Source organism: Rhipicephalus sanguineus, chromosome 2 (assembly GCF_013339695.2).
Source record: "Rhipicephalus sanguineus isolate Rsan-2018 chromosome 2, BIME_Rsan_1.4, whole genome shotgun sequence".
NCBI classification, from domain to species: domain Eukaryota; kingdom Metazoa; phylum Arthropoda; class Arachnida; order Ixodida; family Ixodidae; genus Rhipicephalus; species Rhipicephalus sanguineus.
Window position 1 is genome coordinate 133,129,602 of NC_051177.1, and position 12,628 is coordinate 133,142,229.

Genomic DNA, 12,628 nt, shown 5'->3' on the forward strand with positions numbered 1-12,628 from the left:
CAATAGTATAGTGCACTTCGTCCAGTCGTCAACAATGACAGACGCGCACATCTTGTTTCGCAAGATGTGCAAGATGCGCCATTCCATGCTAGTTGTAATATCTCAAAAAAGTGAAAGAAAAATAAAAGGAATTATAATTGAAAACACCTAAAGTGCTCTGCAGGCCTACGCAGCCCATCATTGTCACCCTATCGCCGCATCAAAACTCGAACAGAAGTGAAAATTCATTTGCGCTTTCTTTCAAAGTACTTTAGTTTCCTTTGACTCTCCTTTGAAATTAGCTTCATTCGAGACTCTGTACTCACATCGTTTCAACAATTTAGAACAGGCAAGTTGTCAGTACTGGTGACGACATATTATTTCACTGTACCTAATAAGATTTTAAATAAACAAGCAAACCCAAACTATAATTTAACAAATAGAAGTCACCACTGTATGAAATTGGATAAGACGAATAATACACAGTTGACATCTCTTGAACGTTATATTTATTAGTAATTTGAGAGTAAACTCGTAAAAGCGTGACATTTAGAACAATATACCGAGGCTTGGCCCTGACGCTTCCCAATAGGCAAATAGGCATTCAAGCGAATTCTCGAAAAAAAAGGCTACTTACGATAAGAGCAACAGACTTTGAAACCTGTACAGCCGGAGAAAAATATAGTTTTGTTCCGTGGACAATTGGTGGAAGTTAGACATAGATAGCCTCGCCCTTCACAAGTGTCGTCTACCACGTACGCTGCAAACAAATGGAAACGCCAGAAAAATCAGTCTATGGAATTGTACTAAGGTCCCCATATTTCTAAGAATTTCAGTGGGAACTGTTAGCACTAGCGCTTAGTTCCATATCAATTTTCGTTGTGTGATACAGTGCTCTATGAAACACGGAATATAAAGTTGAGTCCAACATAAAACAAAGACGCCATCATCGCCCAATATAGAGCTGGACAAAGGTACTTGCCATTGGTATCAATATACGGTACGAAATAGCAAGACGTTAAGTTTCTGACGTACAGATACAGGATACTAGCAAAAGAAATGTATCCGATACGGTACTAGGTAGGCGAATGTATGACTGCCGTGAATGTATCTCCCGCAGGTAGACGTGTTTAGTTTGAAAGGTCCTCTACTAACGTGTGAGAACTTTTTAGAGAGGAAGCGTTTATAAGATGACGTCAACAGTGTCATAATTATCCGTCGTCGTTGCCGCCGCCGTTGTCTGCAACCTCTACCGAGCGACATAAAAAAAACAAAATGAGAAAAAATATCAGGTAGAATGGGATTCGAACTCAGGTCCTCTGCGTGACAGTCGAGCTTTCTACTTTGCTTATCTTGAAGCAATGTTCATCTCTTTCCAAGATGAGTTGTTTGTACAAAATGAAGGTATTTGTATAGGATCGTGTGTGGCACCTGTGTTGTGCAATATCTTCCTGGCACAGATTGACCAACACCTTGACACCGCCTTGCCCAAAGACAAGGTGTTACGCGTATTTAGATACGTCGATGATTTTTTGGTTATTTTGACTAAGGATCAAGACGAGGGCTACTCTACGTGTGTCACGGATGTTTTAGATACTTTTAAAGTACTTGGACAAGGGCTCAAGTTTACCCACGAGCTTCCTGCTAATGACAAGCTGCAGTTTTTAGATCTTCATCTTACTCTTGACGAAAACCATGTGTGTTGGATGTATCACCATCGTGCTCAGAAGGCTTTTTTACCGTTTCATTCTGCCCATTCTAAAGTAGTAAAAAGGGCCATTGCGAGTACCAGCTTACAGTTGGCTCTACCTAGGTCTTGCCCCCACGTTCTTCAGGAAAGCTTCATGTTGCAAATTTCCAGGCTTGTTTCTGAGGGTTTTCCTTCGTTTTTGCTGACTTCAGTGTGCGAAGCTTTATTGAGAAAAGTTCGTCGTGAGGCCACTAGTGCTCCAGAGATAAGAGAAAAGACTCAGAGGAAACGCCCTGTTGTCATCCCGTATGTGCACAGAGTGGCTCATTCGCTAAAGAACGTGGCCTCTCACTTTGAGGTCCCTGTCGTGTTTTCGGCTCCTCGGAGGCTTTGAAGCATTTGTGCTCGTTCGAGCGGCGCGCCAATTGCAGAGTGTGTGAAGAAGCACACAAACTGTTTTTTGAAGTGTTCAGTAGGCGTTGTCTATAAGACTCCGCTCAGTTGTGGCAAGCTGTACATCGGCCAGTCAGGCCGGTGTATAAATGATCGCCTAAGGGAGCACGCGTTATCAATGAAGAATGGCACATGTTCGCATTCGCCGCATCATTGCAAGGAGTGCTCGTGCGAACCTCTGCTGAAAGGCACGACTATCTTACGAAGAAGCAAAGACAAGGTGACACGTGAACTAGCGGAGACGACGTACATTAAGCAATTCGGAGACCAATGCATCAGCGTGCCGTCCTTGTCGCTTTTTGAAAACGAGTTTGTCTTCCTATCTCAGAGATTGTGATGATAGGTTTTTGTGCATTTATATGCATATATTTTGTTGTTGTTGTGTGTTGTACGCATGCGTGAGGGTTCCAGAAGGTGAGCGTCGATTTAATAAAAATCAGTTGCGAGTGTGCGCCTGTCCGTGTTACTTCTACGTCTTCGTTCTTGGTTTGCGCCAACGATTTTCTAACCACCTTGCCGATGTTAACGCTTCCTTGCATGCGGAGCACACCATGCATTCACTGTAGTTGCTGTTGCTGTTACTCGTCTCGAACTCTTGTTGGAGCACGCCACGCGGGTTCGTCGCGCGCCTGCAGAATCTCGTTCCCCGAAGCCATCACATGATTGCTGAGAGAGTGTAAGGGGGAGAGGCCACAGCGTCTTACCCAGATCTTTACACAGGCCCGAACGCGCTAGCGCGTGCCAGCGCGTTCTGGCTAGGATACAACGAGTTGGTTCGTCGCGCGTCGGCAGAATCTCGTTCGCCGACGCCATCACATGAGTGCTGGCGTCGGCGTCTCCCCCGTGTGGCCTCTCCCGCGTAAGGGGGAGAGACTACAGCGTCTTACCCAGCCCCTTACACAGGCCCGAACGCGCTAGTGCGTGCCAGCAGACGTGGTGTTGTCTGCGTTACGCCAAGCTAGGACAGCATACGGCAGCCCGGGCCCCTAAAGTGCTCTGCATGTGTCATCATCAAGGTGCTCGAAGAACAAGACGAACAAGACTTCTCCTTGGCGCGAGTGCGCGCTCAATATGTTACAGATGGCTATGCTAGGTTTTTAAAGCGGATGGCCGCCAATGGAACGGGCAAAGCCCAGCGCAAAAGCTGCTTTGTATCTAAAACACAAAAAGCAGTTCAGGTACCTGTACGTATTTGATACGGCAACAAATGCGCGACTAAAGGACACTGGCCTGCCTTATATGGAATACTCGTTTCTCTATGGAAGTGCTATATCGCGTTTACTGCGATCCTTTATTGTGCATGTAATCTCGAGTGATCGTAGTTTCATTAAATCCTAAATTTAGGCAACATGGTCTTGCATAACAGGCAAACCACAGTGCAGGCTAACACAACTGTCGTTTTTCCGACAAACGGACAGAAAACTGATATCTATGCGCCCCAATATATGCTGTATCTGTGTTCGTCTTTTTTCAAAATGGCAGTGTGGCCCATCATTTGTGACTGAAGGTGAAAGGGCGAAGTGAAGGATGCGCAGTGATGGTAATCCACTTCGTATCCGTCAGAAAAAGAAACGCTTCTTTAAACATTAAATATTGATTGATTACAATCTAGACACTAAAACTAGCAGCGATATGTGTTGCTGTTCAAAATAGTACGTCATTCCACTGTAAAACTTATATTACGCGAACTTGTAAACTAGAACCGCAACGCATTTCATGACAAGTGTTGAGAAGGCATTTTTAAAAACATAAAGAAACTAAAATCTTACTGCCTTAACAGAAATCGTTCACACCCAGTGCTAATTTCGTACTTGTGTAGCATTGGTGTAGTTCTAAATGCTGCGCTAAATGTAGCTCCGTAACTGAAACCTGAGGAAGTCCTTGGCACGTGCAACCAGCGATTCCCGTCGCGGTGTTGTTAGCCTCTGTTTATGAGAGATCTCTTGCAGGAGTTCTTAATGCCAGCGGCAAGGAAGCGCCGGTGGGAGGACCAATCAAGAGTTTGGAGAGGCGGTGCCCTCTCTTGCTCGGCGCTGGTTTCCGCCGCATGTTTCTGAAGCATTTTTAGCCATTTTAGGTTAATAATTGCATTTACAATTAGGTTATTTCTGTTAATGATATTATTCATATGTTAATCATATTAACCCTGCTGTAAGAGAGAAGGCTTTGCATAGCATCTGTGATTGCGTATTTACCTATCTCGAACATGTCGAAGACCTCACATTGCGACGTTTATACTCATGGGCAGGAGTGCATCGAGCTTATACATGATATACGATTGTCTACATTTGCTATGTCTGGGAGAGCGGATACTTGATTCAAGTATGTAAAGTTTCAGCATGTCGAAATTGTAGCCTGTGTAGAGGAAGAGACAGAGACACAGCACCCGTTCGCTGGGCAACTGTTGTTTGCTTGCCTGCTTGATCCACTTCTACTGGCTCTTACCCACAAAGGGGGATTGGCCATGAGACCGGCGGTAAACATTACATGGAAATTTAGAATTTAGACAAAAGTAATGGAATTAATCGGACTTCAAGCGAGTATTGAAAATAAAATAAGAATCTTTTGGTTATGTGCCAATTGAATGAGAAAAGAACCTTAATATCGAAAAAATAATCAATTAGAGAAAAGAATTATAAAATACCAAATTGCAATAGGAAATAACTTAATAAGGAACTCTTCTTGTGTCTCGAAGAAATTCGCAGACAACTATGCAAATGATCCTGTTGCTGTGGCTCAGAGAAGACGCCCCAACGGAAAGAATAACTGCAGAATCTAGAGGAATGTTCAAATTTATCAATAAATATTCGAAATGTTTTTTTCCTGTGACTGGAGAAACGACGGCAATGTAATAAAAAGTGATCAATGTTTTCAGGCTCTTGACATAAAAAAGCAAAGAGGGGACGGAACCAGACCAGCCCTGTGTAAATGAAAATTTAGAGGAGGAATACGGCATCGAAGTTTAGTAAGGGACACCTCCAATTTACGAGAGGGGCACCATTTATTGTTCCAAGGAAAAGAAAGGTGACCATATTCTTGCTGTGGTAATCTTGCGTTCATGGAATCCTGATGTAATGCGTATTTTCGGAATCTAGATGCAGTAATAAAGTCTGTATCTGGTACAATGTACATTGCAGGACCATCTAGGGACCACCGCGCGAGAACATCCGCCATCTCGTTTAAAAATATGCCACGGTGACCTGGCACCCATACCAACCGCACTGTGCTTAAGTTTTAGGAATTATTGACATGAACAAATTTAAGGAGGAGGACTCGGAAGGAGAAGCTGAAGTGAGAGCACTACATACAGATTTCGAATCAGTGACTATTACAGCTGACGACTCATTTGCTGAAAGCTTGCGAAGGGCTAAAAGAATTGCTAAGAGCTCTGCTTCAAATATTGGAGTATAATCCGGCAGTCGCAGTGAGAATGACCAAGATGAAGCCTCTGTGAAAATACCTACTCCCGCTTTCTCTTCACGCATGGATGCATCAGTAGCAATTACGTTAAAATTTCTCAACTGACCTAAATGGTCTTCTAGCAAGCCTCTCAGATATCTAGAGGGAAGAAATTTAGAATTGGATGGGAATATATCATAGAATTCAATTTTTGTCTTAGCCAATCAGAAATCATTTGAAACAATGTTGCGTATATTCACCTTTAAAGGATCTAGCTGCTCCTGCACAAACAAAACTTGCGGCTTATGTATCCGAGACCATGTCTCATTAAAAATGATCTCGATTCAGAAATGAATACAAACTATAAACGTCTTAGAGAAGATGCACAAATTATTAAATACGTTTTGACTGTAAGAATGCGGAATCTGCAAGTCAGAGTAGGTACTCGGGCTTCTTGTTATAGAACACTGTTCGCTGTAAATTTCGGAACCCCTAGACAACTACGAAGAACCTCGCGCTCTAAAAGAATCAGGGGATTAATTTTGTATGCTGGCCCCCCAGAGAATTACACGCAACCAAATCCTAGAATCGGGCGAACATACATACGGTAAATCATAAGGAGATTGTCCCTGCGTAACCCAGTGGGGTGTTGCATTCTGCCCCGCGTTTCGTCTTCTTCGCCTTCGCGTTAGCTGCCCGCGCGCCAGAACCCCGGTGTTGCTCTTCGTCATTAGACTCGTCCATGACTCTAAATGCACGGAGCTGCCGACAATGCCTCTGGCGAGCCGTGCTGGATGCATCGCGGTGGTCGATCCCAACAACGTTGCAACTATGTCTGAGGGTCTGCCAGAAATGTCTCTGATGGCTGACACTGCCATGATTGTGGTGGATGGTCTCGGCCACGGTGCGACGACACGTGAGCTGTAAAACAACACCTGGCGGCCGGCTTTGGCATTGTCGCGGAGGTAATGATTGACGCGGCATGGCCGGAGGTTGATGGCGGAACAGCTGCGAGGAAGCACCAGTATCATGGTCTTTTTCTTTCAGTTCAATCCGTATGATTGTCAACACCGGGAAGAGTGTAAGAACGTTCGACACGAACACTCTGTGGCGTTGGCGAAACTGAAAAACCTTTTAGGGGCGAAGCTCCTTATGCCGTGGGTCTGTCCATCCTCCGTTTGTTGTAGCGTTGTAGTAGCCACCTCTAAGCTCGTGAGAAGCGCGCGTTCTGGTATGCAGTAGAAGAAGAAGACGTCGTTGACGAGTGAGACTCTCGTGCGTGTTTCCCTGTGTGGCATTCTTTCTTCTTTACTGCGCGCGTTCTGGTATGCAGTAGAGAAGAAGACGACGTTGACGAGTGACACTCTCGTGTGTGTTCGCCTGTGTGGCGTTCTTTCTTCTTTACTACGTCTCGTGTTTTCAACGACACCCGAAGACAACATTTCAGAAGTAAAGCACCATGAGGCTCCCTCTTGGCACGCTTTCTCTTTAGCTCGGAGTCGCCAGATGGAAGACAAGGCTGCGAAACGGAGGGCATGGAAGGCGGCGGCAGCGCGCGCTCGCAGACAGAATCCTGAGGTGAGAGCCCGCGAGGCCGAAGCTGCACGTCGACGCCGCGAAGCAGATTGCGCCGTTCGAGCCCGCGAAGCCGAAGCTGCTCGACAAGCTGCACGGCTTAGCGCGGGAAGACCCCGCCGTTCGAGCCCGCGAGGCCGAAGCTGCTCGACAAGCTGCACGGCTGCGGCGCGAAGACCCCGCCGTTCGAGCCCGCGAGGCCGAAGCTGCACGGCTGCGGCGCGAATCGGATCTTAAAAATGTGAAGGACCGTGAAGCGGCGAGAAAGCGCGCGTACCGACACGCAGAGCCCGAGGCTGTGCGAGCACGTGAAGTGGCTGCAAAACGCATCAGGTGCGCTTTGCCGAAGGCGCGGACGTGCGCTTCCAGCGGGACTTCCTTGATAACAGTTTCGGCCATAGTTGCGGTGTATGCAACAGATTGTGGTTCTCCAACAATCTAGTCACAATATCTTCCATCAAGAAGGACCACGCTCGCGCCAATGCCATCGCCGTGCTGCAGCGCGAGTTCGCTTCGCCCCACTCATCATCATTCACCACGTGGATATGCTGTGATTTTTAAAGACGATATGAAAGACGATAGTCTTTCTTGGGGAACTTAAACGCAGAAATTTTGGTCTGTCTTTCTGTCTGTCTTTCTGTTTGTCGGCACGTCCCTCGATTCAGCCACTCGGCCAAAGTTGAACCACTTGCCCAAGGGCCAGCCTTCGTGAACGGCTGACTAGGTCCATACTTGTGTACATTGTTGATCAAAAAGCAAACATTACGCGTATCTGAGGCGCAACATCACTAGGTAAGTATTAGGTGGTGTGTTCCTTTGATAGAAAATACATAGATACGTAATTCTAGAGACCCTAGTTTCTTAAGCTGCGCTGAAAATGTGACTGCGCCGAAACTTGGCTTCCTCCGTGCCCTCTGCACGAGCTCATTGTTGTGTTTCGGTTTCGGTTCAGTATTGCACTGTACGAATGCCATGGGGCGCCGCTCTGGCATTCCTGCGTTACCCAGGCGACGTGAATATAAAAGTGTGTGTGGAGAGTACTCGTTGAGTGCGGACGTTTCTTCTGCTTCCGCGCTTCGCGCCAAACCACGTGTTCGGGCTGGCTGGCGTCCACGCCGGTCGCGTTGGTGACCGCCGGTCTTCGCCTGCTGCTGCGCCGGGACTACCAGCCCGCAAACAGCATTCACGTTTCCCGACGTATTGCCAGATGGCGTTCATATCTCACGCAGCGCCTCTTCTATCGTCTTTAGACGACATTTGCAGCGAAGCACGCAGATACGCGGTCAATTTTTTCTTCAGCCATATTCTCCATATTATCACTCTCCTCGTTTTCATTGACACCCGACAGCTCTGAAAGCGGTTCGGTGGCCCTTCGGGTGACGTGTCTATCGAGTGCAGCGCATGTTTCTTTGTTATACATATTCCCCCAACTGGCAGTGGCTTTAGCGACGCGGCAATTTACGCTCGTTCTCAGAAACCTTTTCGCTGAACGTCTGCACGTTGGACACAATGTACGTTGTTCCGTCTATCCTTTCTTCATCTGCAATCAGGTGCTGCGGGTATTCTTCTTTAGAAACGGCTGCTCTGACCATACGATGCTGCTTCGAGTCATGTTGCTGTTGTCTTGCTTTTCTCTCTCCACCAAGAAAACGGAGGCGCGTACAGTAGCTTCCCGATGGGTGTCTGGCATAAGCGTGGTCCCCACTACAGGCTTGGTCTCATTCATAGCAAGGTGGCCATCTGGAAATTCAGGCAATTACCGCGCTTGAAGTCGGGGATGAATTACCTCTGATGTATCTCAGCACACATTTCTGATGGTGGTCGTGAACTCGTCCACTTCTGGATTGATAGCGTGTCGAGCACGAGAGCAGCCCGCACGTCCAAGTCCCCCGGGAAAGATGAGCTAGTGGCCCGCGTTACCAACTCCCTTGAATGAAATACGGCATCAGCTCCTTGTAATAGTGTTCTGGTGTCGGACACCGGCGCAGTGTCACATCGCTGCCTCACTCCAATGTTTGAACGCGGGCACAGTGGGAAGCTTTTATATGGATAAGTTGCACTTCGCAGGTGCAGCCTCGGTCTGGTGTCCGTTAGGGCTCCATCCTTGGTAGAGGTGAGGTTTTACTGGGTGTTGGCAGTGAGGTGTTAGAGAATCCGTCCAAAGGCATCTATTAGCCTGTGCTCCACTCCGTTCAGGACTGCTGCCTCCCGCCTTCACACCTATGCGCACGGCCGCTTGATGAAAAACACACGGTGCGGCCTGCCGCGTCGCAGCGCAGGCAACGGGCGAGAGCGGGGAAGCGGTGTCGACAGTTGTCGCCGCATTTCGCTAGGAGGGCGCCAGTAGTAGGGGAGGGCTCCACGCGACTCGTGGGCGGGAAGGAGCGCGCGTTCAGCGGATAGGTTCGCTCGCACTGCGGATGAACCGTTCAGCGGATGAATCGCTCGCACTGAGTGTCACTGAAGACAGTTTGCGCATGTATGATATTTTATACGTTTGGCAAAATGCCGCGTAACTGTTGTGTTCCACGAATGCATCGAAGGACCCGCAAATAGGCTAACAGGAGTTTCCCAGTAATGCAGAACGCAGGGCAGCATGGCTGCGAAACATTTACCATGAAGGACCCGGCGGGAAAGGAACAGTATGGCAGCCTATTGACAGGTCCCTGGTGTGCGCCTTGCATTTTACGGAGCAGGACTACAAGAAGACCGAGAAGTTGAGGATACTTTGCCAATGGCTGTGCCGACAGTGTTCGTCGGTTATCCAAGCTGCATGAGCACGAGCAGCACTCCTGCTCCAAAGAAGAAGCGGCCACGCTCCGAAATAGAAGCCGATAATGCGCAGTCGCGTGCTCAATGGTGCTCAATGGTGCTGCCCAAGGTGACAAAACTGCCGAGTTCGTTAGAAACCAAGTCCGCAGTTTGTCGACGAAGAAGCCCCACTAAAGTGAGGTCATTCTAAGGAAATGTGTAATTTGGAAGGCATGCTTCAACAAAAGGCATGAGCATGCAAGGTCCAGAAATATCTTTCAGCTTCCTTGTCACTCAACGCTCCAGAAATATGTAGGCCATTTAACAGGTGCAATCGGCGTCATTTAAGGAGCGGCTGTGCATAGAATTCGAGGGTCTCACTGTAGAGCAAGAAGCGTTCTGCTCCCAGATCGTTGGCGAGATGGCCATACAGCAGAGGTTCATATACGACCGACAAGTCGACAAACTTTTTGGTTTCGGTAACCGTGGTGAAGAGCACTCAACAGCGGTGCCCCAAGTGGCCAACCGATTACTATGTTTTGTAATAAGAGGCTTGTCAATATCATATATTATTTCTGTGGGATATTTTTTCACGAGATGTCTGAAAGGTGACCAGCTGTTCTCTATGACCATGGAAGTGCTGAAAGTGGACTTGCGGGGCGGACGACCACGGCATGGAAGTCTGCAAAGTTTTCATCAGAAAGCTCTTACGAACGCTTCTTGCCAACTGGGCAGGACGTGTTATTATTGCCAAGACGTTTATTAACGGGGACTCAGCGACGGCGCACGGCAGCGACAGTCAAAGCGGGGCCGACCCTCTGAACGAGGAGCGTGCTCTCAGAGAAGAGAACGACCCACTGGAAGGCGCTCGAGAGGACGACCCATTACTCAGTAGGAACGCTTCGCTACAATTACCCCGGCTATGAAAAGGGAGCCGCCTGGCGACCTACCAACTTGTCACTATGAGCGGGTCATGGTAGGGCTTCAAGCGCGCCACGTTGACAATGTCGCGCCCTCGACGGCGCATGTCCGAGGATGGGTCGATGGGTTCCATGAGGTAGTTCACCGGGGATGTGCGTTCGACGACACGGTAGGGGCCTTCGTATTTGGGCAGTAGTTTGGAAGAGAGGCCAGGTGAAGTGGTAGGGACCGAGAGCCATACGAGCGCTCCAGGAAGGAACGTGGACGCAGAACTGGTGGTGTCACCGCGAATGCTTTTCTGCCGCTCTTGGCTATGCGTAGTAAAGGTCTTGGAGAGCTCGCGACACTCCTCAGCAAGTCTGGCTGTGGCTGAAATAGGCGCACATTCATATCGATCCGGCTTGTAGGGAAGGATTGTGTCAATGGTATGCGACGGGTACCTGCCATACAATAAGAAAATGGTGAGAAACCAGTGGTGCTCTGAGGAGCGGTATTGTAGGCGTACGTGACGAAGGGCAGAATGACATCCCAATTCGTGTGGTCGGCGGCGACGTACATCGAGAGCATGTCGCCAAGTGTGCTGTTGAAGCGTTCGGTGAGGCCATTCGTCTGCGGGTGGTAAGCAGTAGTTTTGCGGTGAACAACGTTGCACTCTTTGAGAATGGCTTCGACGACTTCCGACAAGAAGACACGGCCTCGATCACTGAGCAGCTCCTGGGGTGGACCGTGACGCAGCATGAATCGGTGGAGCAGGAAGGAGGCCACATCGCTCGCTGTAGCCGCAGGGAGGGCAGCAGTTTCAGCATATCGCGTGAGGTGGTCTACAGCGACGATGGCCCAGCGGTTACCAGCGGACGTCAGGGGAAGTGGCCCATATAAATCGATGCCAACGGCGCCCAAACGGTCGGTCAGGGCAAGGTAGAGGTTGCAGACCTGCTGGCGACAGGTGCGTTGAAGTTTTGCGGCGCTGACAATCGATGCAGGAGCGAACGAACTTCTCCACGTAGCGGTACATCCCTCGCCAAAAGTAACGTTGGCGAATGCGGTGGTAGGTTTTCGATACCCCAGGGTGTGCACACTGCGGATCAGAGTGGAACGACTCGCATATGTCATAACGCAGACTGCGGGGTATTACTAGTAGCCACTGGCGGCCGTCGCCGTTGTAATTGCGTCGGTGGAGCAGGTCGTCGCGAACGGCGAAATGGTGGGCTTGACGACGCAACAAGCGAGTGGATGGTGCGGCCGAAGGATCAGTCAGCAAGTCTATCAGTGAGGCAATCCAATGATCCTTGCGCTGCTCGGTAGCGATGGTGTGAATATCGATGGAAGAAACGACAAAGTGAGACGCTGAGTTGTGGGCATTGTCGTCAGGCAAGGGAGAGCGCGACAGGGCGTCGGCGTCAGCATGCTGACGTCCGTTGCGGTACAGCACGCGGATGTCGTAGTCTTGCAGGCGAAGTGCCCAACGGGCAAGACGGCCTGAGGGATCCAATGACGACAACCAGCACAGTGCATGATGGTCGGTGACGACATCAAATGGGCGACCATACAAATAAGGTCGGAACTTCGTAAGGGCCCAAATGATTGCCAGGCATTCTTTCTCCGTGACGGTGTAGTTGGTCTCGGCTTTAGTAAGCGTACGACTTGCATATGCGACAACATATCCGGGAACCAGGTTTGCGCTGCGCAAGGACAGCACCGAGGCCAACACCGCTGGCGTCCGTGTGTACCTCTGTAGGGGGGGGGGGGAGGTGATTCTTAAAAGGAAGAAGGAAATGAAAATGGAAATTGGGTGTGGAGTGCACGATAACTGTCTCTCAAGTGAGGACACCTCAACCGATACACTCACGGGGGATTGGG